Here is a 15,337-nt window from a genome sequence, read left to right as displayed (position 1 = left end):
CATCTGCTGCGCCTACTACCTATACTCGTTCCCTTTATCCCGAAAGAAGACATAGCAGTCGTGGTGGGAACAATTATCAACTCCAGACTCGACTATGCAAATGCCCTTTACCTCGGACACCCAAAATACCAAATTTCTCGTCTGCAAGTCGTTCAAAATATGTCCGCTCGACTCGTGACTGGGAAAAAAACATGGAAATCAATCTCACCTTCACTGAGATCCCTTCATTGGTTGCCAGTAAAAGATAGAATTACTTTTAAGGCACTCTGTCTGACGCATAAGTGTGTTCAAGGAAATGCCCCCAATATCTATGCGAAAAACTAAAAGCTCACAACCCCAATCGCGTTCTCCGATCCACCGACCAAAATCAACTCCAGATACCCAAAGCCAGATACAAGTCCAAAGGAGAACGAAGATTTGCAGTCCAAGGACCTAGACTATGGAACGCTCTACCAACCAGCATCCGAATGGAGGTGAATCACCTGGCCTTCAGAAAAAAATTCAAAACCCATCTTTTCTGAAGGCAAAAGGACAGTAGGGAACAGATACTAAGCGCCCAGAGGCGATTCAGTTCGCATGTGTTGCACTATATAAGTTTCTCACTCACTCAATAATAATAAAATAAAATCACACATGCGATTTATCAGCAATATGCATAAATAAAGGGGCAATATATATATATATATATATATATATATATATATATATATATATATATATATATATATATATATATATATATATATGAATAAATATTTGTGGCACTCTACTGTCTGTATTCGTAAATGTCTGGGCTGCTGATATATTATGAATGCACTTCTCGTTTCTTGGTTGTTGGGTTGAAAATCTCAGAAGGAGGAAGTGAAGAGAGAGAAAATCTGAGATCATGTGTCCTGGTCATGAAAAATAAATATCTTAACTTGCACTTAGTGTTCACTTTAAATCAAATGCAGATAGAAAATTGAACAGCAGCAATCATATGATATTAAATATTCAACTAGAAATATACCGTATTTATCAGCGTATAACGGACGCCAGCGTTTAATGCGCACCCCAATTTTAAGAGGGAGTTTTCTGTAAAAACTATTTTTTTTAGTGCAAATAGTAAATGCAGTTGAAATTAAACCAGCCTAAGAAGTGCGTGCTTTGCACAATAAGAAATCACGTATGACATATGCAATAATAAACTGAAATAGACCAGAGCCCCGCTTTTCAAGTGCAAAGTCAACCTTGGTAGTATTTTTGGACTGATCTTCAGTTGCTAGTTGTAAAGTACAAAGATCAACAGCAAATTGTACCTGTACACCAATTACCTCCCACACACAAACTGCCTGCAAAGGGACTTTGTAACTACTTGGTAGTTACAATGGAAGCTTGTCAGATCAGTAATTACCTTGTCAGAGCGCAATCCTGCATCCAAGTAGAGAGGGTGGCTGTATGAAATCCCCAGGGAGGAGCAGGACTTTGTCGCCGGCTAGCTGCCCGGGCCTATGGCATACCTCAGAGGGGAAGGAGGGGACGAGCGCCCGCCAGAAATCACCGGCGGAAATCACAGAGCCGTCATCTCCACTCGGCGGCTGTCACGTCACACACGCACAGTCCCACCTCCACCATCGGCATTGGACCATCTCCTGTGACAGACAGAACACTGGTCCAATGCTGGTGGCGGAGGCAGGACCGTGCGTGTGTGACATGCAGCCGAGAGGAGATGACGGCTCTGTGATTTCCGGCGGGCGCTCATCCCACTCCTTCCCCTCCTAGGTATGCTATCGATTTCCCCCCCTATTTTCAGGGGAAAAAAGTGCGCGGTATACGCCGATAAATACGGTAGATAAAGAGTGTTGCACTGTCCCTTTAAATTCAGTGAAGCAAATGTGCTCAAAACCAACAAAACTTGTGAATAAAAATCTGTGTGTATTATTTCTTGTGAAATCAATCCAGTGCACCACCGCCATCAAGTAATATAGGTTTCTTACCAGATGTTTCTGACTCCTAAGTCAAGGAGGTCTAACCGCACTCAAACATCAAGCCTCAACAGGCCATCTGGACTGCTCACCCAGTTCACTCCTCCAATGGCATGCTCACAACTATTTGATTTAGGTAAATGTCCTGTCAAAAAATCTAAAAGAGCTCCATAGTATATAATCTTAACAAACTGTTTTATTAAAAAAAAAGAGATACTCACATAATGAAATCGAAAACAAGCATGTAAAGATGGTCATGATGATGTCACCACTAGCTCTGTCCTATGCGTTTCTTCGCAGAGTATGTCTTTAAGGGGCATAGAAATGGTGTCAGACTAAAACTTCTCCACTTATATAGGCTACACTAAACTTCACTAGATGCGCCAACTGAATCGTCAGTATATTCAAACTAGAATACAATCCGTAATGATTCCCCAAATGAATATGCATTTATTTTTGGCTAAGCTATGGAACATACTGTAGAGCGATAACATTTTAGGTCCAGTTTTACTAAAATCATTCATTCATCTTCAGAAAGGGTCCCACTCTGAAGCCTCGTACACAACACATGCTTGGTTTTCTCTGCAAGAACTAGCAATAAAACTGCTCTCAGAGCTGTCTTGCAGAGTAAACTGAGCACGTGTTTGAGGCTTTCAGGTTTCTCGTTGGGAAATCTGGCCAGAATCTCAATGAGAAAAATAGAGATCCTGCTCTCTATTTTCTCATCGGGATTCTTGTCGGCCTGTTTCCCGACAAGAAACCCGAGAGTGTGTATACTTACCCGATGCTGTGGAAACCTGCGCATGCTCGAAATTACTTCAACGCATGCGCGGTAGCTTCCACGGCATAGTTAGGGTGAAACAAGATGGCGGCGACGGCATCGAATGTGAAGAGCGCATGCTCGTCGTACGCGATGATGTCACCGCGTTCTTGCCTTTCAAAAGAACCACGGTTCTTTTGAAAGGACTGTGTGTACACCCAGGCGGCAAGAGATTCTTGCCAAGAATCTCATCAGGAAAAACAATGTTTTTTTCCTGATGAGATTCTGGCCCGTGTGTACAAGGCCTGAGATATATAATTGCCCCTAATATACTAGGTCTACCAAAATGTATGAGTCTCTTTGGGGGGATGATGGGTTTTTATTACTGTAAGAGATGTCAAGTCTGTAGGTGTGTCAGTACAAAAAGTGTTGGAATTAAAACATTTATTTCAGAAGTAACTAAATGAAGGTATAATATTAAATAGTTCATAAGTTGTTCAATTTGGGGAGTGGTTTACTTCCTGCAGGACCCTTGTGGGTTGAAATATCTAGGTCACACCACAAGGGCACTGCAGGTGAGAATTGGTAAATATGTGGTCAACATCTGTAAAACATAAAATTGTATACTCCCCTTTCCGTAATTTTCTTTTCCTGACACATCTTATGGCGGCACCACAACCTGATAGGACTGGTTAACTATAAGAGTTGAAGAGAGACCCACCATTCTCTGTATCTATCGCCTTAAACGGGTGGGCAGCTGTGTGCTCCAATAAAATGCGTCAGGAAAGGTGAGTATACAATGTTCCGTTTTCCTGTCGCATCATGGCAGCACACACTGGGAAATAACTTACTATATGAGTGGGTGATTTATAAGGTATTTATTTATTCACAAGATACAGAGGAATTTGCGTGAACAATTTTTTTCCCAAATTCTACTGTCGTCAATTGCATCTACTCTGTAATGCGACATTAACATTGTTTTAGATGACCATGTAGCTGCCTTGCATATGGTTTCCGCCGAGACCCTGCAATATGCCGCACATGATGTTACCACTGCCCCTGTAGAATGAGCCCTTAAGCCCTCAGGTATTGGAAGCTGCTGTGCAAAGTATGCTTTCTTGATGGCCTTAATTAGCCAAGAGGCTATTGTGCCCGGCGACACTGCTTGTCCTCTTTTTGGACCATGCAGAATCATCAAAAGATTCTCTGTCTTCCTAATTGGGCTGGTAACCGTTAGGTATGAAGCAATTGTAGTTTTGACATCCAAGAGATGTGGATAACCTTGACTAGTGAGGAATGGAGGTAGGTTGATTTATTGATTGAAATGAAAAGCAGATGATACTTTTGGAATGAACTGATCTGCTGGTCTCAGTACTAGTGTCTGGGTAGATTATCAGATGAGGTTCTTTCATCTGTAAAGCCTGCATCTCAAAGACCCTTTTGCCTGATGTTATGGCAATAAGGAAGGTTGTTTTAAGTGTTAAATCCCAAAGTGAGATTGCTTCAATGGGTTGGAAAGAGCACTTGATAGTGCCTCCAACACTGTGGCGAGATTCCATGTAGGAAAGGTCGACTTCTTTGGTGGTCTTTTCTTTAGGCAAGCCTTCAGAAACTGAGTGAGGAGGGGGTCTAACGCGATTGTATTCCTGTCATTGCCAATAGAGCCTGATTGTAGAAATTCCAGAATTTGTGAAACTGTGGGTACTGGATGGTCCCAGTCTTGCTGTTGTGCAAATATGGTGAATCTCTCCCATACTCTCTTGTAGGTGTTATTAGTTGAATTCTGCCTAGCATGTTGTAAAGTAGAACCACCTTGATTGAGCATCCTTGACTTAGCAGCCTATCCCTCTCAATTTCAATGCTGTCAGATGTAGCTTTTACAGATGTAGGAATAGGCCATGTGAGAGTAGGTCTGGTGTTACTGGTAGTAGAAATGGTTCCTCTATGCTTAAATGTAGGATGGTTGTGAACCATGGACGTCTCAGCCACAAGGTTTTAACTGTAATTACTGTGGAGGTGGATTTTCGAAGTCTGGCTAGAAATCTTGCTATTAATAGAACCGGAGGGAAAATGTATCCCAGGCTGAAGTTCCATGGATGGTTCAGACCAGTGGTCATCAACCCTGTCCTCAGGGCCCACTAACAGGCCAGGTTTGCAAGATAACTGAAATACATCACAGGTAATATAATTTGCTGCTCAGTGATTGCAGTATTCTAGTCTGCATCTCCCCAAGGTAATACATAAAATCTGGCTGGTTAGTGTGCCCTGAGGACAGGGTTGATGACCACTGGTGTAGACAGTCTATGACCGCTGCTGTTGGATATATCGCTCTTGTCAGAAATTTTGAAATTTAGCATTCATCAGTGTTGCTGACAGGTCGATGTCAGAGACTCCCCAGGCCTGTGTTAGAAGAGAGAAGGCTTGGGAACTCAGGCACCATTTGTGAAATTAGGGTTCTGCTCAGGTTGTCAGCCAAACGGTTCTTGGCTACTGAAACGTAAACTGCTCTCAGATCCATCAGATATAGTTGAGGCCATTCGAAAATTGGTTGTACCTCCCTCATGAGTGTACGACTTCTGGTTCCACCTTTTCTCTGTATGTAGGCTACTGCCACTCTGTTGTCTATACATAGTAAGTGATAAGTGGACTGAATGCTAGGAGAGAAATCCCCAAATATTCAAAAACCACTCCTATCGGTCTGAAGTGCCAACGACCTGAACCGATTGGTCCCAGTAGTGGTCTTCCCATCCGACGTAATTATGTCTGGCTGAGGGGGAGTAATTTGGCGATAACGTTTTAGGTTGTAAGTCCGAGTCTAGCACCATATTGACTGTTTCACTGTTTTGTGAATATATATCTTCTGACACACTAAGGCCTCGTACACACGACCGAACATGTCTGCTGAAACTGGTCCGCAGACCAGTTTCAGCGGATATGTTCGGTCGTCTGTACGTCCGACCGGACAATTTTTCGGTGGATAGGACAGGTTTCCAGTGGACAAATGTTTCTTAGCATGCTAAGAAACATGTCCGCTGGAAGCCTGTCCGTCGGACATGTTCGGTCGTCTGTATGGCTTACCGGACATATCCGCTCGGCCGAAAAGCCCTCGCTTGCTTCGAAGTGATTCGACGCATGCGTGGAAGCATTGACCTTCCAGGGTCGCGCACGTCGCCGCGTCATCGTCGTGGCGACGGCGCGGCCACGTCACCGCGTATCCTGTACGCAGGGATTTTGGTTTGATGGTGTGTACAACAATCAGACCAAAATCCGGCAGCGGACATGTCTGATGAAAACGGTCCGGCGGACCGTTTTCATCGGACAGTTGGTCCGTGTGTACGAGACCTGAGACTCCATCCCACTGCGTCAAGAATGAATTTTGGAATTCTCTCATGTGCCATTGAATCATATAAAAAATATCAGATATAATCCTAAAATTACTCTAATCCCAGCGCTCAATGGTATAATCAAAAAATATCACAATATTTACAAGGTATATAGCGGCTATTATAAAATCAACAATTACTAAAAAAATATGTGTTATCAGAGGTAAAAACTTAATAAAACATTAACAGCGCTTTCAAGTCACTAGCGTGACTTATGAGTTCAAAAGAATCTCATAACCTTAAATGAGATGATAAAAAAGCTCTCAGGGTCAAAACATTTGTTTGGCAGCTCCTATCAATCTCTTTATATAAACAGCTCAGTCCAAAACCCAAACTGTATGTGTGATGAAGTGTCCATTCACATATTGCTACCAAAGCAGAAATTGTAGATAAAAACTTCTCCAAGCACTACAGGGCTGTATGCTTCACACTGATATCTTCCCCCTATAGGTAATGTACTCACCACATATTAGGTGAAAGACAGCATAATGAATCCTGGATCACTGCTTGTTTCCTCAAGAACTCTGGATGGATGTCAGCTGTAATGGGATCCTGGTGTGGAATCACTCTTGCTACAATTTAACTCTCTGCAGTTGTAAAGAGGTGTTTCCTTGGAACATTGGTGCAGCACAACGGTCATGCAGGGAGAAAAAGGGAGACTAGATAGTGTAAAACCCTTTTATTGTTAGTAATAAACCCCTGCTGCCCACATATGCTTACACGCTTAAAATTCATAAAAGGCTTGTCACTCAAGACTAGGTATCAGCTTACGCAGGGAGGATGTTCGCAAATCTCTATCCCCTGTTTTGTAAGTCCCGGGTAAATACCAGCATCGGTGCAAGAAAGCTTGTCGTGTAGACACGCCCTGACGCGTTTCGTGATTGGCTCACGTCTTCAGAGGACGCCCTCTGAAGACGTGAGCCAATCACGAAACGCGTCAGGGCGTGTCTACACGACAAGCTTTCTTGCACCGATGCTGGTATTTACCCGGGACTTACAAAACAGGGGATAGAGATTTGCGAACATCCTCCCTGCGTAAGCTGATACCTAGTCTTGAGTGACAAGCCTTTTATGAATTTTAAGCGTGTAAGCATATGTGGGCAGCAGGGGTTTATTACTAACAATAAAAGGGTTTTACACTATCTAGTCTCCCTTTTTCTCCCTGCATGACCGTTGTGCTGCACCAATGTTCCAAGGAAACACCTCTTTACAACTGCAGAGAGTTAAATTGTAGCAAGAGTGATTCCACACCAGGATCCCATTACAGCTGACATCCATCCAGAGTTCTTGAGGAAACAAGCAGTGATCCAGGATTCATTATGCTGTCTTTCACCTAATATGTGGTGAGTACATTACCTATAGGGGGAAGATATCAGTGTGAAGCATACAGCCCTGTAGTGCTTGGAGAAGTTTTTATCTACAATTTCTGCTTTGGTAGCAATATGTGAATGGACACTTCATCACACATACAGTTTGGGTTTTGGACTGAGCTGTTTATATAAAGAGATTGATAGGAGCTGCCAAACAAATGTTTTGACCCTGAGAGCTTTTTTATCATCTCATTTAAGGTTATGAGATTCTTTTGAACTCATAAGTCACGCTAGTGACTTGAAAGCGCTGTTAATGTTTTATTAAGTTTTTACCTCTGATAACACATATTTTTTTGCCATTGAATCATATTGAAAGTGGCCGACATGGACCCCAGAATACTCATGCATGCCCTGGCTAGAAGGTGAACCGCTGCCATCAGTTTTCTCATTTTGTGAGTTAAAGGTTTTATCTTTTCCTGAGGAAGTTCCACTCTGTTGGCTCTGGTATTTAATTATGCTCCCAAAAAGATTGTCTTTGGGTTGATTGTAGGTTGCTCTTCTTCCAATTTATTAGCCATCTGAACTGTGGTAGTGTGGATTACAGAATTTTTCAGTGGAGGAGGAGGAGAGACTGCTGGCTGTCAGCCAATAAGTCTATATCGTCAAGGTAATGGTAAACCCTCAATCCTCTCTCTCTCTCAAGTAGGCTATGACTGGGAGAAGGACTTTTGTGAATGTTCTGGGTGCAGTCGATATCCCGAACGGTAGGTTTTGGAACTGGAAATGTTGTTGATTCACCTCAAAGCGAAGGAATTTTTGAAAAGTCGGATGTATGGAGACGTGCAAGTAGGCGTCTGACAAATCGATTGACAGCATCCAAATTTTCCAGTGTTTACTGCCATCAGGATGGATTGGAGGCTCTCCATTTTGAATGACTCGACACAAATATTCCTGTTTAGCATCTAAGATTGGATGTAGGTCTCCCGTTTTCTTTTTTAAAAGTAAAATAGGAGAATAGAAACCTCTTCCTCTCTGATTGAGGGGAACTTGCACGATTGCAAGTTTTTGGAATAATTCAAATGGAAATCTGGTAGGTTAAAAATGGTCACTGGGAGAACTGTTCTTGAACCTCCACTTGTGGCCTCCGCAGATAGTGGATGTTGCCCATGGATCTCTTATTTAATTCGTCCAAACCTGTGAAAAAAGCCTGAGTCTGGCCTCTACCGTCCGTGACAGGTTGGATGGTCACGCCTTTGAAAGTATTTTGTTGATCTCCGGTGTTAGCGGGTTTTGTTTTTTGGAAGATTGGGTATTTCTCCAATTTCGCTTGAACTCCTTTCCAGGTCTGTATGACCTCGCTTCTCTATATCTTTCCAGTAGGTTAAGTCTGTGTGGCACCTGATTTTTCTGTTGCTTTGGCCTTCTGTCGGATGGAATTAGGCCTGATTTACTGCCGGTGACTTTTGAGATGGCCGAGTCTAGCTTTTCGCCAAACAGATTTGTTCCGTCATAAGGTATTTTACACCAGTTTGTCTTGGAGGCTGGATCTACCAACCATGGCTTCAACCACAGATCCTTTCTTGATGCCAGCGTGGTTCTTACTGCTGTCCTGATTATATGGACCGAAGCTTCTGACGCAAAATCTCCGGCTAGAGCGAGTTCCTGCAGGGCGGACACTATCTTTTCCTGATCGATCAGTTCCTTCCAGGAGTAACTTCTTGGCGTTTGAGGCCCAGCTAGCGATTGGTCTCGCTACTGCTGCCAGTGCGATAGCTGGCCTGCTGCAGAGTAAGATCTTTTAAGGTTTGTTTTTTATTTTCTAAATCGGTTCCTTTAAGCTAGTGCATTGTTGGTTCACTTACCTTTTCCTTCGATTTCCCTTCTAAATGTTTTTTTTCTTTGTCTGAATTTCTCACTTCCTGTTTCTCCTCAGTAAGCTTGCCCCCATTATCCGAGCGGTGGTTAGTCAGCCAGAACAGCTTACTGAACAGCTTACTGAGGAGTAACAGGAAGTAAAAATTCAGACAAAGAAAACAAAGAAAAAAAACATTTAGAAGGGAAATTGAAGGAAAAGGTAAGCGAACCAACAATGCACTAGCTTAAAGGAACCTATTTAGAAAATAAAAAACAAACCTTTACAACCCCTTATAAGACCCATCCAGTTTAAAAATAGTTGGAATTGATAAATGTGTACCCTACTGGTATGGGAATAATTGTACTCATGAAATATCCCAAACATTTTGTGCTTAGGAGCTGAAATTCTATAACTCAAAGGGGTTAAATACTGAATGGGATATAAATTGCTTCATAACTCAATTGCTTCATGACCAGTGGCAGTTTGTCCATAGAGGGCGCTGGAGCGCCGCCCCCTCTGGTTCTCGCACAGCCACTGAAATACATAGATTCATGCATTGCATGAATCTATGTATTTTCGCCGCTGCCGCCCACTATTCAGATGGCCGGATGCTGAGCACCGGCCATCTGAATAACTGCAGCTGGTTGGCTGTGTGGAAGTGCCTATCAGAGCCAGGCTTCCTGAGCTTATGCTCTGGAGTCGGACATACCGGCGGTGCGTTCCTTGGATAAGACTGACAGGCGTCTCAGCCAATCAGGTTCACCAGTTCTGGTTACTGGTAACCTGATTGGCTGAAGCGTCATCGAGGGCGGGAGAAGACATCGAGGGACGGTAGAAGCACGGCTGACCCCAGAAAGGTAAATGCCAGGCATTTTACAGGTCACAGTGGCAGCATTTTACTGGGCACAGTGGCGACAATTGCGGGGCACAGTGGCTACAATTGCTGGGCACAGTGGTAACAATTGATGGCACATACAGGTCACAGTGGCAGCATTTTACTGGGCACAGTGGCGACAATTGCGGGGCACAGTGGTAACAATTGATGGGCACAGTGGTAACAATTGATGGGCACAGTGGTAACAATTGATGGGCACAGTGATAACAATTGATGGGCACAGTGATAACAATTGATGGGCACAGTGATAACAATTGATGGCACAGTGGTAAAAATTGATGGGCACAGTGGTGACAATTTATGGCACATACAGGTCACAGTGGCAGCATTTTACTGGGCACAGTGCCGACAATTGCGGGGCATAGTGGTGACAATTGCGGGGCACAGTGACTACAATTGATGGGCACAGTGGTAACAATTGATGGGCACAGTGGTAACAATTGATGGCACAGTGGTAACAATTGATGGGCACAGTGGCGACAATTGATAGGCACAGTGGCGACAATTGATGGCACAGTGGCGACAATTGATGGCACAGTGGTGACAATTGATGGCACAGTGGCTGTGTTTGATGGCATGGCACAGTGACTGCGTTTGATGGCATGGCACAGTGGTGACAATTGATGGCACAGTGGCTGTGTTGCATGGCACAGTGACTGCATTTGATAGCGTGGCACAGTGGTTGCATTTGATGGCATGGCACAGTGGCTGCGTTTGATGGCATGGCACAGTGGCTGCATTTGATGGCCACAGTGAGGCTGCAATTGTTTTATTTATTTTTTTCGTTTGCGCCCCCCCCCCAAAAAAAATTTGAGCACCAACCGCCACTGTTCATGACTTCAATAGAAATTCCTGACTTGAGCATTTTACGAGCGTTTTGCCCCTCATTTCCTGCTCAAATAGCAAGCAGCTCTCCACCCCTAACTTCCTTTCCCTCTCCTCCCCCTAATGCTTTCTATTGGTTAAACAAAACCAGCCTAGGCTGTAAAACGATTGTAATACACTTCTAAATGCTTTAAAAATTATTGTAAAAAGCTGCAAAAACACCTGAAAAAAAGGCAGTAAATTGCTACACTCGGGTGTGAACAGAGCATTAGTCTTGAAGTGGTTTGATAAATGTACTCAACCCATTTGCACAATACTGTAGGTCAGTGGTCTCAAAGTACCGGCCCGCGGGCCATTTGCGGCCCGCGGACCAGTTATAAATGGCCCGCAGGCAGGGTGGAAGTGAGGGGAGCAAAAAAAAAAAAAAAAAAAAAAATTTTTTTTTTTTTTTTTTTTAGCTGGCGCCATCTGGTGGTGAGCCGTTGGTATTACAAGTTATTACCACCAGATGTGAGCTGGCGCCATCTGATGGTGGCCGTTGGTATTACAAGTTAAGCATTACAAGTTAAACAGCAATTCTAATGTCATTTTACACTATTTTCACTGCCATATTCTTCCCTCTAATTAGAACCCCCAAACATTATATATATTTTTTATCCTAACACCCTAGAGAATAAAATAGCGATCGTTGCAATACTTTCTGTCACGCCGTATTTGTGCAGCGGTCTTACAAGCGCACTTTTTTGGGAAAAAATTACACTTTTTTTAATTAAAAAATAACACAACAGTAAAGTTATCCCCATTTTTTTTAATATTATGAAAGATAATGTTACGCCGAGTAAATTCATACCCAACATGTCACGCTTCAAAATTGTGTCCGCTTGTGGAATGCCGACAAACTTTTTTACCCTTTAAAATCTTCATAGGCGACGTTTAAAAAATCTACAGGTTGCATGTTTTAAGTTACAGAGGAGCTATAATTATTGCTCTCACTCTACCAATCGTGGCGATACCTCACATGTGTGGTTTGAACACCGTTTACATATGCGGGCGCTGCTCACGTATGTGTTCGCTTCTGCGCGCAAGCTCGTCGGGACGGGGTGCGTTTTCTGGCTCCTAACTTTTTAAGCTGGCTCCTAGATTCCAAGCAAATTTGTCAAACCCTGACTTACACCAGTGCTGGTGGTAATAATGCGCTCGCTGACACCAGTGCTGGTGGTAATAATGTGTTCGCTGACACCAGTACTGTTGTTTTTGAAGTTTGAAAGTTTGCATGCGGCCCCCCATGGCATATGAAAACTTGTCTTGTGGCCCTCAGGTAATTTGAGTTTGAGACCCCTGCTGTAGGTGCATACCAGATTGGGTCAATTGGTGCAAAAATAAACTGAGGTTCAAGTCAAGTGATGAATTAATATTACTTGTCATAAGACTGTGATGTTCTGCACAAGTTAAATCATTTACAACACAGGCTATAAAATGTACTGTATATGGAAAACCTCTTGATAATTGTACAGCATGACTGCAATAAAATAACTGGACCTCGGTTCACACTATGAATGGCATATGAATTGCACAGGAACCGCCCCGCATTCCCATTCAATTCACAAGCGATTCAGCATGATGCTATTTGAGCCCATTCATTTTAAATGGGCTCAAATCGCACTGCATTGCACCAAAGTCATGCACCAATTTTGGAACCGGACTGCAACCGGATCGCATGATACTTTTCAGATTTCAGATTTGAATGCGATGTGGGAAGCGCTCACGGATTGCAGGGTTTCCCGCACTGTGTGAAGCTAAGCTTAGTTGATAACTTGGGACAATACAAAGTTCATAATTATTGTACGTGCCCATGCCATGGAGATTTATATATATACTGTATAGACAAGAAATATTTGAATGTAGATAAGAAAGATCATATACTGTGTATAGACAGCACACCAGGTTTTGTTTTACTATCCCTCTCTCGCAGCTCAGCCTCACTAACTTTACAATTGTGCATGGAAACAGCAAATGATCAATGCTAATATAATAGAAATAAAGATAACTTTGCATAATCTCTTTGCATAGATGGTGTGATTATCTAACAAAAAATAGAATCCTTTTAATGAAGTAGTGTATTGGGCACAAGGGATGTTAGACTTGTTGGATCCTGTTTAATCAATAATTAATCTGGCATGCTAAACACAGATTTCTCTTAACCACTTCACCCCCGGACCATTTTGTTGGTCAATGACCGGGCCACTTTTTGCGATTCGCTACTGCGTCGCTTTAACTGACAATTGCGCGGCCGTGCGACGCTGCTACCAAACAAAATTGGTGTCCTTTTTCCCCCCACAAATAGAGCTTTCTTTTGGTGGTATTTGTTAACCTCTGCGGTTTTTATTTTTTGCGCTATAAACAAAAATAGAGCGACAATTTTGAAAAAAAAAATATATTTTTTACTTTTTGCTATAATAAATATCCCCTAAAAATATATAAAAAAACAATTTTTCCCTTAGTTTAGGCCGATACGTATTCTTCTACATTTTTTACATAAAAAAAACGCAATAAGCGTTTGCGCAAAAGTTATAGCGTCTACAAAATAGGGGATAGTTTTATGGCATTTTTATTAATATTTATTTTTTTACTAGTAATAGCGGCGATCAGTGATTTTTATCGGTACTGCGACCTTATGGCGGACACTTTTGACACATTTTTGGGACCATTGGCATTTTTATAGCGATCAGTGCTATAAAAATGCATTGATGGTACTCGCCAGGGATGCCCTCTATCCCCACTGATTTTTATACTTACGTTAGAACCTCTATTGAATCGCCTTAGATCCAATCCCAACATTAAAGGCTTAGGCCCCGTACACACGACCAAGTTTCTCGGCAGAATTCAGCCAGAAACTCGGTCGGAGCTGGATTCTGGCGAGAAACTCGGTCGTGTGTACACTTTTCAGCGAGGAAGCCGACGAGGAACTCGTCGGGCCGAAAAGAGAACATGTTCTCTATTTTCTCGTTAGTCAATGGGAAAATTCGGCCCGCCGAGTTCCTCGGCGGCTTCCACACTGAACTCGACGAGGAACTCGATGTGTTTGGCACGTCGAGTTCCTCGGTCGTGTGTACGGGGCCATAAACATTGAAAACCACACCTATAAATTGGCTGCCTTTGCAGATGATGTCCTTATGTTTCTCACAGATCCTCTTACCTCTATTCCAAACTTGCTTGAAGATTTTATTACTTTTAGGACTCTATTAAACTTCCAAATCAATTTCTCAAAGTCTATTGCCCTCAACGTTTCCATGCCTACAACTATTTGTAATTTATGCCAATCAGACTTCCCCTTCACTTGGAGTTCCCATGCTATTAAATACTTAGGTGTTCTCCTCCCAATTTGTCTGACTGACTTGTATTCTCTAAATTATACACCCCTATTACAAAAAATGTAATCTGATTTGTTAAAATGGTCTTCGGGACTTTTCTTGTGGTTTGGTAGGGCTGCGATCATTAAAATGAATATTCTTCCGAGAATCCTATACATCTTACAAACTGTACCTATTGCAGTCCCCCAAGCCTTCTTTTCTTCATTCAAGAAAATGTGCACGGTTTTTGTCTGGAATAAACTCCGCCCGAGATTGAGTTATGATAGACTTACTACCCCAAAACCATCAGGTGGAATAGGTCTACCAGACATGTACAAATACTATCAAGCTTGCTGCCTGACCAGAATTATTGATTGGAATATTCACTATAAACACAAAGATTGGGTTAAATTAGAACATCTATTCTCACCAATACCACTCTCTCAAATCCCATGGATTAGACCTCCTGATGTTCCCTTGACATGTAAACGACACCCTTTGATCCATCCGACTATTCTTGCATTTCGACGAGCTTGCAATAAACATAAAATCTCCTCTCCAAATGGCCCAATGACCCCAATTAAACTGAATCCTTTTTTACACCAGGAATGCAGGACGATTTCTTGTCTATTGGATGGCCTCATACAAGTGTAAGAGCTGGTCAGTTCTTCTTGGGTGACGAATTAATATCCCAATCTGATTTGGCTGATAAATTGAGCGTGTAATCATTTCCATTTTGGACCTACGTACAACTAAGGAACTTTTTCCTGAAACCCAAACCCAGACCGAACTGGTCGAGAGAAAAAAACGATTTTGAAAAATGGTGTGACAATGATGGACCTGGATTAGGCATTTGGTCTCTTCCACATATTCTCTATTGTTCTCCAATCAGACACCTAAAATTAATTGGGCTAATCAACTTTGGGAAAGAGACCTTTCGCTTGATTTATCAGACTCAGAGTGGAAGAACATATACAAATCTATTCACAAGGGAT

Source organism: Rana temporaria, chromosome 4 (assembly GCF_905171775.1).
Source record: "Rana temporaria chromosome 4, aRanTem1.1, whole genome shotgun sequence".
NCBI classification, from domain to species: Eukaryota; Metazoa; Chordata; class Amphibia; order Anura; family Ranidae; genus Rana; species Rana temporaria.
This window is presented reverse-complemented; position numbering follows the sequence as displayed.